Consider the following 21,001-nt stretch of genomic DNA (forward strand, 5'->3'; position numbering starts at 1 on the left):
TCTCGTCGCTTCATAACATTAAGGTTTAACGATTGCAGTCACACTGACTTTTTTAACGATGTCTTTAGTACCTTTCTGAACCTTGAAATTAAATTGCTGTACATGGATGAGTCATATAGCCTACCTGTTGGATTTTATCAAAAAATATCTTAATTTGTGTTCTGAAGATGATCGAAGGTCTTACAGGTGTGGAACGACATGAGGATGAGCAATTAATTAGAGAATTTTCCTTTTTGGGTGAACTAACCCTTTAATGGTTTGTTTAAATGCTAATGAAACATTACATATATACAGTACTGTGCAAAAGTCTTAGGCACGTCAGTATTTTCACCCCCAAAAAAGGTTTTAAGCCAGTTATTTACATATTTTGCTGTAGTGTGTCAATAGGAAATATCTGTTCACATTTCCAAACATTCATTTTGCCATTAATTGTAATAATCCAGTGAGATTTTTGAATACACAAGAGTCTGACAACAGCCGGTGCTCCACACAGTGATCTGATCTCATCATCATCGAATCCGTCTGTGATTACATGAAGAAACAGATGAAACTGAGACAAACTAAATCCAGGAGAACCGTGGCCATGTGTCTAAGATGCTTGAAGAAACCTGCCTGCAAAGATACAGTACTGTGAAGAGTTTTAGGCACTTGTGTAAAAATGCTGTAAAGTGAGGAAGTTTTTAAAAAATACTGTTATAAATAGATTTTATTTATCAATTAACTTATATTAACTAAATCAAAACAATATTTTGTGTGACCACCCTTTGCATTTAAAACAGCTCTTGTCCAGGTACACAGGCATCATTTTTCAGGTAGCTGCAGGTTTCTTAAAATCTCTTGGAGACACGGCCACAGTTCTTCTGGATTTGGTTTGTCTCAGTTTCATATGTTTCTTCATGTAATCACAGACGGATTTGATGATGGTGAGCTCTGATCTACATGTGGAGCACCGGCTGTTATCAGTCTTATTGTGTATTCAAAATATTCTGATTTAGACCATTTAATATCAGTTGACAGTCTTTGGTTTCTCAGTTGACAAAAAGATCCTCTTTATCACCTTTAACTAATGTTAACGAAGCAAGCAGCAAAGAAACAGAGGTGTCTAGGATTGTCCAGACTTTGTCGGGAAGAAAATGTAAAGACTGCAGTTCCAATGGGACCTCTTGGAGCTTTAATTGAATACCCCTGCACTAAATCTATCCAAGAAGCTGATAGGTCAGTCTGTAGGGTGCACTGAAAGGTTTGCTGAAGCATTAAGGTAGTAGTGTCCACACACTCGTCCTTGTAGCACCTCATGTGGCACAAAGTCCAAAGGCACAGTCCATATACAGTAATTACCTGGGAGCACAGCCAATGAAACGAGGAAACTGTGCAATAATTAGCAGGAAAAGAGAGAGAAAGTCAAAGAGTCAAAAGAAAGCCATGAAATTCTAGGTCACAATTCTTATTCTCAGAGAATTCTGGAGACATGTTTCATTAAAACAGCTGCTATATAAAATAATATACATTTCTTTTGGAGGAAATAAAATGAACCTTATTTTCACTGATGCAGCATGATGTCTTGTCAGTTCCTTCAGTTTCATCTGACATTTTTCAGAGACAAGGGCAGGTCAAGGTCACAAAGACAAAAAAAAGATGTGGATAATTCTGAGAGGTTTGGTGACAATAAAATAAAAATGGTGCCATAGGAATGTTCACAGTTAAATACAACAAGATGTTTGTATACTAAGTGATGAACATACATGACTTTGGCTTTAGGCTTTAATTTAGGCTTTTATTTACATCTAAACAATGATCACCTAGTTACGGAAGAGGATTAGGGCCAAGCAATATTAAAAAAATAAAACCATCTCGAGATTAAAGTTATTAAATTTCGAGAAAAAAGTCGAGATAAAATGTTGAGAATAAAGTCATTCAATTACGAGAAAAAAGTCGTTAGATTATGAGAACAAATTTGTTAAATTATGAGAACAAAAGTCGTTAAATTTCGAGAAAAAAAGTCGAGATAAAATGTTGAGAATAAAGTCATTAAATTACGAGAAAAAAGTCGTTAAATTATGAGAAAAAATTCGTAATTTAAGTTTAAGTTTTTTTTCTAGTAATTTGACGAGTTTATTCTCAACATTTTATCTTGACTTTTTTCTTGAAATTTAACGAGTTTTTTCTCGAAATTTAACAACTTTATTCTCAACATTTTATCTCGACTTTTTTCTTGAAATTTAACGAGTTTTTTCTCCAAATTTAACAACTTTATTCTCAACATTTTATCTCGACCTTTTTCTCAAAATTTTACGCGTTTTTTCTCGTAATTTAACGTGTTTATTCTCAACATTTTATTTAAACTTTTTTCTCGAAATTTAACATGTTTTTTCTCAAAATGTAACAACTTTAATCTCTAGATGGTTTTATTTTTTTATTATTGCTTGGCCCTAATCCTCTACCGTACCTAGTAGGCATGTGACAGTATAAAATTTTGATATGATAACTGCTGATGCTTTTATCAAAATAATTCATAATAAAGAACTATCTGCAGTATTTTAAAGTCTGCGTGAACCGGAAGTTTTCTCCAGTGTTGTGACGCATTTCCAAGTGAAACGGAGTATTGAATAGAGCGCTCCTCCTCTCCATCTCTCGCTCAGAGCAGACACACAGTTGCAGGGGAGTGGTTTATGCGTTTTCAACCCAAGCCGTCAAACTGACATTATCAGAGAAGGAACGCCATTCCAGACCGGAAGTAACTTTTAAGATTTTGATTAAAGATTACCGCAACAAACTATTTTTTTCTGTGTTTTAACTTGCATGGATTAATTGTTTACCACAAGACTAGTAATATGCACTAACAAAGTAAATAAGGTCAATTTTGATTTCATATGTACTTTAAAGTGCCAGTGATAATACCTTGCATGTTCATTGTCATGATATTGTATTACAGTATATCGGCCTAGAGCACACAGAAGCTAAAATGAGTGTGATGCACAAAAAAACAATGTCTGCATCTGAAGATTGAAAAATGCTGCCTCAGACAATAGACAACAAGGCACATCCAAAACCTTTGATCACATCCCATGTCTACTGAGAAACATTCAACTGTTTGATAGGTGTATCTTTTGCTGCCTATGATATCCACAACTGTGGCATCCTGTGGGTTTGATTCCGTGACAGTTGAGCTAAAAAATAAAGATGATGTCTGAAAGTTGCAGATGGTGGTCAGTTTGTGTGTAAATATTTTTGACCAAACTTTTCCAATTTATAATGTCATCTCTAGCGAGAAATTTGTATTGTACAAATTAAATATGTGCTTAGTTATCAAGCTCTCCCTTTTGTTGTAGATTATTAAACCGTTATTCTGCATCAGAAGTCTGTCCAAAATCAGTTTCATGATGTTTGTTTCTGTGCAAACACTGCTTGCAAAGCCATTGCCTGATAGGGCAGCAATGCAACAAGACAGCTGCCTAAGCTTTCAGACACAGCCAATGAGATCTGTTCTAACATGCTTCTGTGCTTCCCATATGTGATGTACTCTATGTATGCGTTTATGAATAAAAGACTAAAATAAATATGTTCATCATATAAAGTGATTGTATCACTTTACAAGACTTATGATGCCTTTATGACCTTTTTGAATTGTATAAGCTTTGGTTACCTGGACTTTCAATAGAGGGACATAAACCTCTCAGGTTTTATGATGATTACTCCAGGATGTTTTTCCGATATATCTCTCGATTTGTAAAAACAAAAAGAAAACGTGCATACTATTCCAGTTATAATGGAATGTCCACCCCTAAACCCAATCCGCAGTACGGCATAAGCACTGTACAGAAATGATATTGTAATAATGACTTTATTCAACAATATCTAGTGATAGGTGATCTGTTACGAATATGTTGGTTAATGGATAGATACATCTCTTTGGTAAATTTGCAAAAGGCTTTCTTAACATCAGGGAAAAGATGAGAATGTTCACTGTGAAGTACATAGACTCCCATTCCAGTGCATGTACATTACTTTCTTTTGCTTTTATAAACAGATGGACAAACTGAAATATTTGACTGTGGAAATCGACAGCATGCCACAGATGATGTCAATTGAGCTTAATCTGTATTTAACCCAGAATATTCCTTTAATATGGTGTATACATTATATGAACAGTGTACTGCAGCACATACAAGCACACTCAAGCAGAACATCCTACTCCTTTATGAACAGAAATGTCTTAGACATTCATATGCACACCCACACAAACACATCAGTCAGTGCTTGTCTGGAATTTCACAGCAGGTAGAAGTGCACAATTCAGCTACAAAACCAGTGCATTTGTGCAAATGAGTTCCAGCATATGAGACACTTAACTGCAACAATAAAACTCTCCAAACCCATTAAAACAAACACGCACACAATGGCTGCATCCGAAAGCTTAAAAATTCTGCCTTCGGAGGATGCATTTCAAGGTAGGAAGGCTTAAGGCACATCCCAAAAAAAACAAAAACAAAAAAAAAAGATGTAAATATGGCATCTGAAAGCTGCATTTGGTAGTCAATTTGTGTGTAAAAGACCAACATTTTCCTCTTCAGATGTAATTTCTACACTGTAAAAAACAAGTACATTTTCTTTTTGCACGCATATTTTTTAAGTAAATTTCAAATATGGAATTAAGTAACTCTACTTAACTAAGATAAGTAAAATTAACAAAGAAAATAAGTCATTTTAACTTGGCGAGTAAAAGGTTGAGTAATTTCTACTTTGTTGAAGTTTCTTTTGCAATACATTTTACTCAAACAATATAACACTGAATTAAACCATGCTTTTAAAGTGTAACATCTAAGTAAATAATACAATAGATATTGTGTAGATACCACATCTTCATATAAAAAGTAACATGGATCTTGAACACAGAGACCTCAGTACTTGGTACACAATCCACAATGACGGTAACATTCGATGGATCGTTTTGAGTGTGAATGTGGCATTTTGAGTAGAAAATGCGCTCCAAATATCACAAAATGGCAAGTTACTAAACATAACCACAAAAGCAATGATAAATCAGTGTAAAAACAGCTGGAAAACAGTGAAAAATCAACCTCAGTAATTATTCATGGCCCAGTGCATTATGGATCCAATATCACAAAAGTTGAGTAGTTTTACTTAATTTTATAATGTTGATATTTACGTTTTAATTTCTACAAGCTTAAATTGAGTATTAATATAGAATTTATTTAGTATTTTTTAGTATTTTAAATGTTTAACATTGTTCTCAATGAGATTATGATGAGCTCTGATGATCTATTATGATTTAGCACTTAATAATAATAATAAAAAAAAAAAACTTTAATGATAACCAAACAAACCAACACAAAACAGAAGACAGAAACACTTCCTGTGGTCTACCTCCTGCAGGTACATGATGATATCAGAGTGCTCAGAGATAATGGCTGTTCATTCACTGTGAATGAGGCACAGAGAACTGGCACACCATGTTCTCAAAGCCTCCAATCCTTTACCAGTGGATCTAGGGTCAGTTGTAACTTGAGAAATGGATATGTCAGATATAATGCTAAAAAATGGGCTGCTCTTTTATCATTCTTTAAAGTCATAATGAAATCGACATTGCCAATTCTTATTTTTTTATTGAATATTGCAGTATTTATTTTATATTATTTGTCCATGCACATCATCATTATTGTTTTCTTTTGTTTGTTTGTTTGTTTTATTAAATAATGTCCCTGTAATCTTTAATCAGAATAACTTCCCCTCCATCTTGTAACTATTCTGTTCTCTGATTATGTGTGTACTGTAGTGAGGACGGGATAACCTGTAACTCACATGAGATCGTAGCAAAAGCAAATCAAGTCGCGCACTATATTTTTTTCTTGTTCGACAAGCCGTTTCACTCAGATTTACATCACAATAGAGAAGAAGGACTATCGTAACTTCCGTTTCATGCCGACTTTAACACAGGGCAGAGAGGTAAGCGACGCAGAGAGTGTATAAATATCTCTGTTGCCAAACCTAAAAATCAACAAAAGGTCAACAAAATAAGAAAAAAAAAATCTATCTGTAGATTTTTCAAACCTTATTTAACATAAATGGTTCATACAATTACGATATGGCGTGAACGCACCTTTATTTTCAGCATTATATTTGGTAAATATCAGTAAATATTTCTTTATTTTCTTGTGTTTTTTTTCATTGGTTTTCTCAAAGTGATAACATGCGTTTACATAAACCGAAAACGCTTAATAACCTGTACAGTATATATTCACCTCTGACACATCAGTTTGATACCTATCAAAGGGTTTTTCTATCGTTTTAAAAATTGTTTTCCCTATGAGGCCCGAAAGAAGCTGGTTGAGAGTACTTTTTTAACAATAACTGATTATGGTGATCTTGTTTACATGCATGCAGCTTCCTCTTTGTTAAGGAAATTGGACTCTGCCTATCATGCAGCATTACGTTTTGTATGTGGTGCAGAATTTCGTACGCATCATTGTATCCTGTATGAATCTTTATCATGGTCCTCTTTATATCATAGGAGAAATTTGCATATGTATATATTTATTGCAAAAGGCACTTCTTGGTAAATTACCATCTTATATTACAAAATTCTTAACTTTTTATACTAATGGTTATGGTACCAGATCGCTGTTGCATCTTTGTTTAAAAGTCCCAAAGGTATTCTCTGAATTTGGAAAGCATGCTTTTTCTTTTTAAGCCCCTAGGGCTTGGAATGACTTACAAACTGTACTGAAATTAGAGTTTTTGCCATCTTTGAGCACTTTTAAACGTATTCTGTATTCTACTTTCAAAGAGTCTTGTAAGTGCTTTTCTTGAACTTTGGCCTATTTGATTTGTTGGACTGTTTGTGTTTTTATTATTTGTCTGAAACTATGTGTGCTGCCGTTTTTGACCAGGTCTCCCTGGAAGAAGAGATTATGATATCTCAATGGGACTTTCCTGGATAAATAAAGGATAAATAAAATACCGTAAACTAACATCAGTGTGATAAAAACTGTCTAAAGTGACAGAAACCATCTTTTGGAAAAAAAAAATATTTGATGTGTAATTTGACAGTTTAGTTTGTCACACGTTGCAGTAAAGTGGACTATATTGTATATGAGCAATATCACATGAGTAGCCATGCTGATATACAGCCATAATGCACATATTGAATTTTTTTTTTTTTTTTTACATAAAGATGATTTTAATACATTAGTTTTAGTGAACGATGAGCATACACCTCTAAATAAAAACTCATTGAAACCGATATAAAGATAATAATGAAGATTGAAGGTGCGTACACGCGGCCTCGTGATTCCTGTAGTTACAAGATTCTAGCTTGTAAAAAGCATTCACGTCCTCGTAGAGCTCGTAATTACAGCTTGTAAACTGGGAGTTTTCTGAAAGCTCCCAGATGTACCACCTGACCGCTGTAGATGCATAGGCATTGATAGTGGTGCCAAAGAAATGCATAATTCCCAGTCCAAGGACATGAACAGCTCCGAATATAACGTCATGTGTTGTCATCTCAAGATTCTGGTAAATACGAGGTGGCGTGAACGCAGCAATAATACAGGGATTTCTCCACTGGTCACTAATTTTGCCAGACACATTTCTGAGGTAACATCAGTCATGAATTCGATATGACACAATCTTCTCTTAAGCTTGTCCACTAGTGTGTCAGTTGTTTTTAAAAACATCTTAGTTACAGTTTGGAAAAGACAGCCTTTGACAACTTTAGTTGACCCCTGGCTTAAATGGGCTAAGATGAGGAACAAGACAGCGTCTGGCTGATTGAGCAGGGAAGAATCAGATGTCATTTAGACTGCCAGCATGAGGCCTGCAGCGCTGTGTGTGTGTTTAGTGAGCTGTGAGTGAGCATTGAAATGACTGTGCCTGCACTCTCTCTCTCTAGGTTATACTAATGAAAGTGGCAAAACAAATAACAAGTATCATCTGTCATGTGTGCAACCTCCACTTTTGCAAACAATATCCTGAGAGGATCATTGTGCAGCTCTCTCATCTCCAGCTGTAAATATCAGCATGAACACAAAGATCATTTACAGTTGCATTAGACTCTGCATAGACCTGCTTCACAATCCTTTCTGTCTCACGTACCCTCGCAGTTCCATCAGGGCTCAAGTAGCCCTTCATCAACAACAAACGAGAAATGTGTTCCTACTGATTCATACTGATTCATATTATACTGGATGTAGCAAATGGCAAATGTTCTGCTACATGTGCTAGAACTAAAAAGAGTCATGACTATATATAGTTAGGAATGCACCAAAATGAAAATTCTGTGCCGAAACCGAAAATTCAGGATGCACTTGGCTGAAAACCAGAAGAGAAACAAACAAATAAAAGAAATAATCAATTAATTAATTAAACTTATTTAATAATCAACACTCAAATAGCTAAAACTGAGACGTACAAACATTTAAATTGCACATTTTCCATTGTTATATCAACATTTTAATAACATAACGGTTTCTACACATTTGTTGTTGAAATTTAAACAATATAAAACTGTAAAAACTTGTTTTCATGATAGATTTATTCAAATAGCCTACACATTAAATAATGTGATCACTTACAAGTTAAGCAAAAATATAATGAATATATAATACAGTGTATATATAAGAAAAATGCTCTTCTTTAGTTATTTTTTTCTAGCTAACTAATGAGTTTATGGACATTGAATAGCTTTCTTGACGTAAATGTAACGTTAAGTGATATTGTATAGCCTAGCTATTTTGTTCACGTCTTTCCCTGGTTGAAACACTGATTGAGCGATTACATGAGACAGGATTCATTTCAGTATGTTAATGTATCTTTCTTCTAGTGTTCACCCATGTTTATTTTGTGCTATAATTAGTAAAGAGGAGATGAACTGATCGGTTCTTGATCTGTGATACCACTTGAATTGAGGGGCTAATGTAAACTTTCACGCCATATTAAAGAGCGCCAAAACGACATTTATTGTTTGACTTTTATGTGTTTAGCGAAGTGTTCACACAATCACAGTTAACAGCAAACAGACTAAAAGATTTTAGATTTAATAAACCATATTATAACAATATTACCATTAGACTTATGCCGATATTCGGTAATGCGATAAATTGCGATAATGAATATTCACGATATTGTAATCGTCGGCACTTCAGAATACCGTAAATAATAATTTATTACCAATTATTAATTTTTTATAAGGCAATTAAGAATACTTTACCCATCAATCGTATAAAATGCACAACACCGCTGTATTCTGCGTCAAAAGGACACGCGCTCAGAGATGTAAACAATCCCAACGTGCACGAGAAGCACATGGCGGAACGAGTGAAGGAGACGAGCTGAATGAAAGTGCGCGTTCACTCTCTGACAGCAGAGGGCTCTGATGGAACAGCAGCGTGCAGCGGTTACCACGGAAACCGTGCAAACAAAGTAATTTCATTCATTTTTTTGTAATCTCAGTGTTGTTCATCACAGCACCAAATACTGAATACTTAAAAACGACTTAAAAGTAATTTATTTTCAAACCTAAACATTTTTATATTTTAATCTGGACTACAACATGCCCTAATGATTAGAAATGTTCTGATTATTTGTTATTGTTCAGTAAAACTTACAGCTTCATTAGTTAACATGTTAATTCATTATCACTAAACTGACAATAAAAATACTTATAAAGTATTAATTATTATTAATTAATGTTAATTTCTTAGTTACTATTTAATAACATTACTAAAATCAAAATAACTTATTTAATGGACCTGAGATAAAACTAACAATGATCAGTTGTGTTTCTAAACTAACATTAACAACAAAAAAAACTTTCTGTAACAAATGTAGCTATTGCTCAATCTTAGTTAATGCATTAAATAGAGTAAAGTGTTATCTGTTGTTCGTTATAGCCTAATTCTTTTGCATTTTAATCTGTTTAAAAATTTCAGTCAGAGTTGTTTTTGTTTTATTAAAAAAAGAGTTCTTAAACCTGTTAAATTAGGACAAAAATGGTTTTGCAACTTATTTTAATATCGCGATAATGCCGTATACCGTGATAAAAGCTTCATCAATTAATCGCAACATGAAAATTTGATACCGTCACATGCCTAATTACCATAAAATATACCATACCATATCACATATATTATTAATATTGTCAATCCAGAGCTATTGTTTACACAGCTGACATGTTTAACTGTTGAAGCTTATCAATGTCGTGTGTACAAAATAGACGCTGAACACAGTGAAAACAGGCCATGCGCTATTAAACTTATGTTTCGGTTACTGATTTTGGCTCTCCAATTTTCAAAATTTTCAGCATCCCTAACTTCAATTCTATAGGTTTGACAAAACCAATCAAAATCTTTTCAAGTATCAGATGTGGTATACATGCCCCTGACTGGAATCATGACTGGTGGAGGGCTGCAGTGATGGTTGACTTTCTACAACTTTCTCCCATCTCCCGACTGCATCTCTGGAGCTCAGCCATAGTGATATTTGGGTTCTTCTTTACCTCTCTCACCAAGGCTCTTCTCCCCCGATAGCTCAGTTTGGCTGGACGGCCAGCTCTAGGAAGGGTTCTAGGAAGGGTTAGGACCATGTGATATTTCAGTTTTTCTTTTTTAAAGGGGTGGTTACATGCGATTTCACTTTTTTAACTTTAGTTAGTGTGTAATGTTGCTGCTTGAGCATAAACAGTATCTGCAAAGTTACAGCGCTGAAAGTTCAATGCACACGGAGATATTGTCTTTTAAAGTTATGGCAGTTTAATGCCTACAAATACAGGCTGTTTGGACTACAATGAGCTTCTTCCCGGGTTGGTGACATCATAAACCCTTGCTATTAACATAAACACGCTCCCGGGATCACGCAACAAAGTGGGCGAGGCCATGTGGCGCAGCATAATGAAAGCGGAATGCTGTGTTCACACCAGACGCGACTTGCGCGAATAAATCGCGCTATTCGCGCGTAGTTGGACGCTTGAACATTTTGAGTTTACTCGCTTCATTCGCGCGTGACATTCGCTTCATTCGCGCGTGAAAATCCCTTCACAACAGACGCGAATTCGCGTCATGAGAGGGGCTCTCCCGCTCCTTTATGTGTCCCAGACTCTCCCACTGCTTTCTGCACACTTCCTCTGAATAAACACAACTTGTCAGTGGGGAAATAATTGTAAATTACAGTGAATAAGCTCAATTGGTCGTCTTTAGTTGGCTTGTAGTCTTAATATGTATTTATATATATGTATATATATAGCTCAAATTGAGTAAAGACCGTTTTTTACAACTTATCAGATTGTCCGACCTCCTCACTCACTTTCTTTCAAACACGATCCTTTTTATTTCTGTTTCTATAAATGTATGAAGATGTACAGCGACGATGATTTTGTCCTCCATTGTTGTTTCGAATTTCTGCCTCAGCTCGCTACGTCACGTCACTACTAGAGCAAGCTCCCGATTGGTTAACGCGGCGCGGAAATTCGCCAAAGTTCAGATTTTTCAACTTGCGCGATTCGCGCGAATCGCGTCATTCGCGCGAATCGCTCAATTCGCGCCGCGTCATTCGCGCCGCTTCATTCGCGCGAATCGCGCCGCAGGATGTCAATTCGCGTCTTTGCATTGACTTAACATGTAAATCACTCGCGCTTACCGCTTCATTCGCGTCCGGTGTGAACGCACCAGAAGAGTTGTTTACACCGAACGCGAGCTGCGCGACGCGACGCATCAAAAGATATAGAACCCATTATATTCTGTGATATTTTCTACACTGGATGCGGTGCTGAAGACAGCTTCCTGAATCTACACGAGTTCAATGCTGGATTTACACAAAGACTTTTACTGAAAGATGAAGCAGTTCCCACTTTAAAAGCAGAAGCAGTTGTTTATCGCTCCCAAACTGTAAGTACGTTTTATTGTTTGTCTTTTAAACGTAATGTTATAGTTCTGTTGCTATTTTTAATGCATCTAGGACATATACAAAGAGCAACTCGTTTTTGCTAGCCAGTTAGCTAAATTCTAGTGCAACAAACACCAACAAACTTCTATGTTCATAGACAAACAGTTGTTCATGCTATAAATTAAACGCTACCTTTACAAAAATGCGACTACTCAGTCATGTATTAGGCTACAGTAAAGCTTTAATCAGGATAAAACTGTATATTAAAAGCTAACAAACAGCAGTGACAGCATCTAAACACTTTGACACAAATACTAAATGAAATACCATTCATAAACATCCTTTAAAAGCCGCGATTGCAGAGATTCTGCTTTTTCCTCTTCATCTGGGTCTGATTCGGCTCAATTTGATACAGCAATACGGCGCTATTATTTACTTTCCACCTAAGCGCGTAACTACGAATGATAAGGGGCGTGGCGTTTCCGGATGCTTCAGCGAATCACGACAGACTGGGCCAGTTACAAACCTGCTAACCAATCTGAGCACATTGCGTATGTCGGAGGGAGTGGCTTCATAGAAGCAGGAAGTCAAACGAGCCGTTCATATGACAGTGGAAACAGAGGTGTAGAATAAAGATAAAATATATGAAAAATACAGCATTTAAAAAAAAACAAAGCATTAAGACATGTTAAACTGTGCCCCCAAAACACAATCCAGCCTAGAAAAAAACCACGTAACCACCCCTTTAATAAATCTGCAAAAATGTCAACAATTCTGTGTTTTTCTGTCAATATGGGGTGCTGTGTGTACATTATTGAGGAAAAAAAAATGAACTTAAATGATTTTAGCAAATGGCTGCAATATAACAAAGAGTGAAAAATTTAAGGGGGTCTGAATACTTTCCGTACCCACTGTATATGGTCCATTCAGTATTATCAGCAGCTTTATCGCATTGCTCAGGAGCTAATTACCCTCCCTAATTACCTGATTTGCCCTTCTGATATTCCTGTTGATTAGACTCATTTCTTCAAATATGTTGTTACATTAATTACTGTCATTAAGAAAATTAATGATATTGCTAGGCTGCATGGATGGGCAGGGAGTTTTTGCCCTTAACAGAACCATAACGCCAATACAAACTCCATGCTAACTGCCAGTCATCTTTGATGATAGTGATCCTGACAGAAATACATTTCATTATAAAAAAGTATAGGGGGTCTGTTGTTTTTCAGTTGATAAATAAAACTTGGACTCATTTCAACAAGAACAATTTGATGTTATAACAGAAAAATCTATGTGCATAGTTTGATTGATTTAATGTCCTAAAAACAAACCTACGCTACTGCCTATGAGACACATGCTGTTTGTGTCTATCTGGGCTCTTTACTTGTGCTGCCCACAAAGGAGAATGCAAGACTGAGTGTGAGCGCAAACATGGAAAACGCCATCTGCTTTGTTGCGTTTTTGGCTGGAAACGAAAGCACATTGCTAGTACACAAGAACGCCATGTTTACTGCTTTCAACAGGAAAAAAAACAATGTGCTTTTTAGGATAAATGAAAAGTGGTACCATCATGCAAGTAAGACAATTTTCAAAAAAGTGACTTACAAAACATTTTTTCTAGGGACAATCCCCCTATCCCTTGCAAAGCTTAAACCTCCACCGTTTAAGTTGCTAGCACAGATATTTAACCACCTCACAATGAAATCTTTATTTTAACTTATTAAGCCCTTAAAATGTCTCATTTTACTCTTTGTCAAGTTAGTAAGTGCCTCCAAAGCAAAGTTCAGACTGCACGATTTTCAAAGTAGTCGGGTCACTGTTCTTTTCACACTGCATGACTATCTTGGCCAGCATTCAGTCGCTGCTGTGTTCATACTGCACGATGGATCGGCGACAGAAGGTTTCACACTGCATGACTTTACAATAGGAAGAATCGCCGACAACTCTGTCTGGCACGCAAACTACGTTTCACAACCAAACACACGCGAGATGTGCCCGAACTCCCCGCTGCTCTGCATCTTGCCCTCTCATTGGCTGTCGGTCATCGCCGATGTAGTTTTTAGTCAGAACACTTTTCACACAGCAGAATTTTGAATCGCCGACAGGTCCAGATATTTAGCACGCCAAATATCTCATGGGCGTCAGCGACTCGTCGGCGATTCTCTCAGATCGCGTCTTTGCTCATTCGCACTGCGTGATTGTCATTCGCGTGAACAAGCACTTATTTGCCTGTGATTTCGGGCACTTGTCGGCGAGCCAAAATCGGGACTAAAATCGTGCAGTCTGAACTCGGCACAAGGAAAAATGTTTTGCTCCCTTTATTAGTGTATGATCAGCTTCATAAAAGTTTCCTCACACTTCCATTAGTCATACAGGGGAGATGATTGTGCCACGGATTGAAACACAACCTTAACAAGCCTAAGCATAGCAACCCTCCCTCTCTCAGCAGTCACGACCACATAATAGGCCAGTATTTATAGATCTGAACTGCTCCTACAACACAGACTCTAGCAATTTCCTCAGAAAAGGTCTGAGCCATTGTCTAAGCCGATATCTGGCTAAAAAGATGTAAATCAGACTGTCAGGGTCAGTTTTTCAAGAAGAGTTTAAGTCAAATTACTCTATAAAAATGTCTCTATTGGAAATCATTTGTATTTAAAACATCTTTGTCTTAGACAAGGCTAATGTTGTTCCAAACCTGTAGACTTTCTTTCTACTGCTGTACACAAAAGAGTATATTTTAAAGAATGTTGGTAACCAAATAGTTTTTACTTTACATGGTCAAAAAACACAAGACATTTCCCAAAATTGTGTTCCACAGAGGAGAGAAAGCCATACAGGTTTGGAATGGCATGTGGGTGAGTAAATACAGTGAGAATTTTTATTTTTGGGTGAGCTATCCCTTCACATTTATTTCCATTTCAGTTCAGTTTTATCAGTTACTTATTTATTATTTAATCAAGTTGACTTAGAAGCTGTTCACACATTGTATTCTTTCTGCCATATTTTTAATTGTTTGTCTTCGTGTGTGCAGCAGAGTCAGGTGACATCACCAGATTTTTTTTTTTTTTGCCTCTCACACCATGAGCACCACTTTAAAGGGTTAAATTAAGGGTTAAAGGGTTAAATTTAGGGTTAAAGGTTAAATTTAAAGGGTTAAAAAAAGATTAATTACTCACCCTCATGTCGTTCCACACCCATAAGACCTTCGTTCATCTTCGGAACACAAATTAAGATATTTTTGATAAAATCGGAGAATACTTTTTGTGCGCCAAAAGAAACTAAATAACTTTATTCAACAATATCTAGTGATGGGCGATTTCAAAACACTGCTTCATTACGAAACTTTAGTTTCAAATCAGTGGTTCCGAGTGTGTATCAAACTGCCAAAGTCACGTGAACCATTGAAATTTAGAAACACGTATCACATAATGAAGCCTCGTTTACTGGAATCACGTGACTGGCGCTCTGAACCACTGATTCGAAATAAAAGATTTGTAAAGCTTCATGAAACAGTGTTTTGAAATCGCCCATCACTAGATACTGTTGAATCAAGTAGTTTTTTTTTTTTTTGGCGCACAAAAAGTACTCTCATCACTTCATAACATTAAGGGTAAACCATTGTAGTCACATGAACTGTTTTAAATATATCTTTAGTACCTTTCTGGGCATTGAAAGCGTAAATTAACTTGCTTTCAATGGAGGCCTCATTGAGCCGTCAGATTTGATCAAAAATATCTTAATTTGTATTCCGAAGATGAACAAAGGTCTTATGGGTGTAGAACGACATGGGGGTGAGTAATTAATAGCAGAATATTCATATTTGGGTGAACTAACCCAAAAACTTGTCTTAAAACACCTTCATTCTGCACCAGCTATCCAGTGTTATTTTTTATAATAGTGTTAAATGAAGAAGGGATAGTTCAGCCAAAAATTATCTGTATGTCCTTCTTTCTTCTGTGAAACACAAAATAAGAAAACGTTGATACAGACTAAAACAGCAGAAACATTCTTCTAAATATCTTGTGTTTCACAGGAGACTATTATACCCACCAAGAAAGTAACAAGATATTTACATTAACAGGCAGAAATAATTAATTTCAAGGTATCATTTCAAGGTATTTACAAAGATGTGTAGTATCAGTCAAACTCCATGCAAGTCAATTTATTTCTCAGTTTTCTCAGTTTCATACCAATGATGAATTGTATTTGATTAAAATTGCTGAATGTACTCATTAATGCATTGAGTTACAGCTCAAATCACACTTAAAGGACTGAGAATGTTTACTTGAGACTAGGAAATTGAGAAATTGCAGTAATTACGTTCATAGCGTGTTTATGAAAAAGTATCCTGGGAGGTTCCTGTGTGTTTTTGGTGTGTATATACACATTCTGGGAAAAGAACTTTCAGCAAAATTTGTGCTTTTCCCAGAACATATATACAAACACTTTATTATAAACACAATAAAAATGTTTTTAAAAAAATGGACATACGATGCAAAAACGTCGTATTATAGGTGAAGTGTATAGTTTCAGTTCCACAAGAGGCACTTATTGGAATTGCAAAGACAAGCATTGTTTTCAAAAAAGTTTCCAAAGCTTCCTTTTACTAAATAAATCCATATGACTTTCTTGGAACACTAATGACTGGCTTCATATACAAGGCTTAAGCCTAGTCCCAGACTAAAAGTCCCCTAACCCTACCTGATCTACAGAGGACAGTCTGCATCTGAAATTGCATACTTCTCTACTGTATAGTAGGTGAAACACAGTATATGCAAATTTTTGAAACTGTGGAAGCACAATAAGCAGTGAAAGAGAACTCATTTCGCCAAATGCACGTGCAGTCTGAGAGCGACGTGCACACATAAAGCCACTGCTCAGAGCATGTGAGTACTGAACGGAGTTCTTTTTGTCACGCAATTGGGCTTGAACAGCTAACAGTACTTGCATGTGAAAATGCTTGACTTAAATATCCTAGTAAAACACAGTAATTTATGTCTTAAGTGAACATATGAATGAATGAATGAGGCATTTATATAAACAATTGAGAAATGAAAGTTTCATTACGAAACTTTTGTCACGTGAACCATTGAAATTTAGAAACACGTATCACATAATGAAGCCTCGTTTACTGAAATCACGTGACTGGCGCTCCGAACCACTGATTCGAAATAAAAGATTTGCAAAGCTTCAAAGCTTCATGAAACAGTGTTTTGAAATTGCCCATCACTAGATACTGTTGAATCAAGTCGTTATTTTTGTTTTTTGGCACACAAAAAGTACTCTCATCACTTCATAACATTAAGGTTGAACCATTGTAGTCACATGAACTGTTTTAAATATATCTTTAGTACCTTTCTGGGCATTGAAAGCGTAAATTAACTTGCTTTCAATGGAGGCCTCATTGAGCCGTCAGATTTTATCAAAAATATCTTAATTTGTATTCCAAAGATGAACAAAGGTCTTATGGGTGTGGAACGACATGGGGGTGAGTAATTAATAGCAGAATATTCATATTTGGGTGAACTAACCCAAAAACTTGTCTTAAAACACCTGCATTCTGCACCAGCTATCCAATGTTATTTTTTATAATAGTGTTAAATGAAGAAGGGATAGTTCAGCCAAAAATTATCTATATGTCCTTCTTTCTTCTGTGAAACACAAAATAAGAAAATGTTGATACAGACTAAAACAGCAGAAACATTCTTCTAAATATCTTGTGTTCCACAGATATTTACATTAACAGGCAGAAATAATTAATTTCAAGGTATCATTTCAAGGTATTTACAAAGATGTGTAGTATCAGTCAAACTCCATGCAAGTCAATTTATTTCTCAGTTTTCTCAGTTTCATACCAATGATGAATTGTATTTGATTAAAATTGCTGAATGTACTCATTAATGCATTGAGTTACAGCTCAAATTACACTTAAAGGACTGAGAATGTTTACTTGAGACTAGGAAATAGAGAAATTGCAGTAATTACGTTCATAGCGTGTTTATGAAAAAGCATTCTGGGAGGTTCCTGTGTGTTTTTGGTGTGTATATACACATTCTGGGAAAAGAACTTTCAGCAAAATTAGTGCTTTTCCCAGAACATTTATATAAACACTTTATTATAACCACAATAAAAAAAAAAAAAAAAAATGGACATACGATGCAAAAACGTCGTATTATAGGTGAAGTGTATAGTTTCAGTTCCACAAGAGGCACTTATTGGAATTGCAAAGACAAGCATTGTTTTCAAAAAAGTTTCCAAAGCTTCCTTTTACTAAATAAATCCATATGACTTTCTTGGAACACTAATGACTGGCTTCATATACAAGGCTTAAGCCTAGTCCCAGACTAAAAGTCCCCTAACCCTATCTACAGAGGACAGTCTGCATCTGAAATTGCATACTTCTCTACTGTATAGTAGGTGAAACACAGTATATGTACACAGCAAAATCCCCTGAGTTAAATCAACTCTGATCAGAGAACATATAGTTAAAATAACACTGAAGCAGAGTTAAAGTTAATGAGATAATATGCTGTTTGTGGAGTTGTTTAATCAGATCTTGAGAGATTTAATGTCTTTCATCTTCAGTTGAGTTCATCTCAGGCTGTGGCTGGAAGTCATTTGTAGTTCTTGTGTTTCTCTTCAGTGATTCTGCTTGTTAACAGTAGGTGTTCATCACTAATGCTCAATCATCACTTAATTATCTCATTAACTTTAACTTTGCTTCAGAGTTACTTTAACACTATATCTGCTTGTTAAGTCGTGACGTAAGGAACGCCGTTTCTGGGTCCAAGCTGCGACTCATTTCACTTGAGAACATCTCGACAGCCGTTTATGAGCGTTATTTATTCATATTAAACATTTAACATTTTAAAAAGTTAAAAATTTACTCCGTGTTCACAGCGTCACAGACATTAATATTTTAATGATTTATAAAAGATGAATCACTGTCTGGGATTTTGGTATGGAGATAAAACATTATGATTATAATTTTTTGGTAGTATTACCCCACATCCTGTATGTATATTAGCACTGTTTGTTGTTTTCTTGTGGTGTGAGACAGAGCATTTGGACCTGGAAACAGTGCTTTGTGATGTCAGACTTAACAAGCGAATAGAGAGGGACCATTTGTACTCTGAGCAGAGTTGATTTAACTCTGGGGATTTTGCTGTGTATGTTCCCAGATAACCTACTATTTCTGGAGAGATTCTGAAGTGTGCATCTGATGGACACTTTACTATCCCAAGAGGCAGTGTTGCCAACTGCTTTCAATTGAAGTAGCTAAAACTGGTAGCTAAATGTCACTAGATGACATCATAATGGCAAATTCATTGATCTATATAAATATGAATAGAGATCAGTGGGCAAAATAAGACTCTAGATAAAGTTTGTCTAAGAAGTTACTAGATTTGTCCCTAAACTTTTGAAAAAAGTCTCTAAAGGGGCAGGGAAATCACTAAATCTAGTGCTAAAATCCCTAAATTGGCAACACTGCCAAGATGCCACAGGAGGGGAGTGGCAGCAAAGTGACACATCTGATGCTAATAGGTCTCATGACAGTGACAACATGGTGAATGTAGTACACACATTCATAAAAAGAAAATACTTTTTTAATGGTGGCAAAGTGATTACTTGTTCAAAAGAAGTACCAACTTGGAGAGTATGCGATTTTGGATGCAGCCTACAGCCATTGTTATCTTCTTCTTCAGGATGATGTTAAATAGCAACATACAAACTGTTGCCATCTAGTGGAGCCAACAATTAGTGCAGTCAAATTCAGGCATATGCGCAGATGACAAGCACTGAACACCTTAAAAAATTGGCCTGCAGGCACACAGTCCACACAGGCAATGCTCACTGACAAACTGAAGCATACTTTTGGCTTTAGAACATCTAAACTGTTATTTTTCATAAGAGTTAATAAAACAATCAAATTAGTTCACATGACTTTACAGTCTTCTGAAGCCATGTGACATATTTGTGTAAGGAACACACTGAAAGTTATGTCATTATTCAATTAACATCCTGCCTTAAAAATCTAGTTTGACGGCTATGGTCAATATTCACTTTCAACACCTTTAAAAATGCATAGAACAAAGAAAGTCATACAGATTTCAAAACACATGAGTAAATGATCAGCATTTTCATTTTTTAGGTGAACTATCCCTTTACAGCACCAATGTTTTACATTTAAAAAGTGTATTGCTAATTGAAAGAAAAAGGTAGATACACTAGTTTTAAAGGTGCTTTATAAGAATGACAGCTAGTGGGTACTGCAGTCCAAATTTAAAATATTGTTTGCTCCGCCCCCTCCTCCTCATGCTCGACGCTCTCGCGGGTTGCCAGTTTGAAGACATGCAACAGCTCAATTGACATTGGAAGGCAAGGTGACTTACACACTGTAAGATAATTAGTTGATTTATTGATTTATGATGAGTTGATATCGCGTTTTATTATGCTCCCATTCATAGAGATTTTTAGATGAATGCTTTTTAGGTCGGGTAGAATCTGCGATCTCTGACACAGTTTGTTCGCTGGCTTCAATGGCTTCATTAGTTTTCCGCCAACTGGCAACCTGGGGTGGCGAAATACTACGCGCAGTCTTGCACAGACCAAAACAAAAACAGAAATTCCGACACGGAACGCAAATTTCAAAGTAAAATAGCTGGCCGTAGCAATGGTTTTCAGAGAAACGAGTATGTGAACTCAACTTGTTTAATCAATATCTGCAAACATATTATAGTATTTTTATGCTTTAGTACAGTCAAAAACTTACATAGAGCACCTTTAAAGTAGCATGAACAATATGAGTTGATGTTAGAATGACTAGAAATCCTATGGCTGAGGAAGTCTTGAGGTTTAATTTCATGCTCTGCTGCAACTCTTTCGTTCGGCCTTGAAAGATGTGGAAATGCAGCATTACCCTTATTTAAGTAAGTCAGGGTAAATGTCAAAGAATAAGGGAGAGAAAAACAGGACAGATAGTACTTACGTGCTGAGTCAGGAAATGAGTGCACAGACCTGATTTCTTCACTCACGCATAACAAGAAGCCACACACACAAACGAGTCTGCAATCAATGACAGCAGGGGCAGACACAGAAA

The 21,001-nt window shown here is 36.0% G+C and overlaps 1 protein-coding gene across 6 annotated transcripts in view; it reads right to left on the reverse strand.

Annotated features, from left to right (window-relative positions):
- The window catches only part of mctp1a (multiple C2 domains, transmembrane 1a), a 197,229-nt gene that overhangs the window by 151,576 nt on the left and 24,652 nt on the right, over window positions 1-21,001 (reverse strand). The window lies entirely within an intron of this gene.

Source organism: Chanodichthys erythropterus, chromosome 13, assembly GCF_024489055.1.
Source record: "Chanodichthys erythropterus isolate Z2021 chromosome 13, ASM2448905v1, whole genome shotgun sequence".
Lineage (NCBI taxonomy): Eukaryota > Metazoa > Chordata > Actinopteri > Cypriniformes > Xenocyprididae > Chanodichthys > Chanodichthys erythropterus.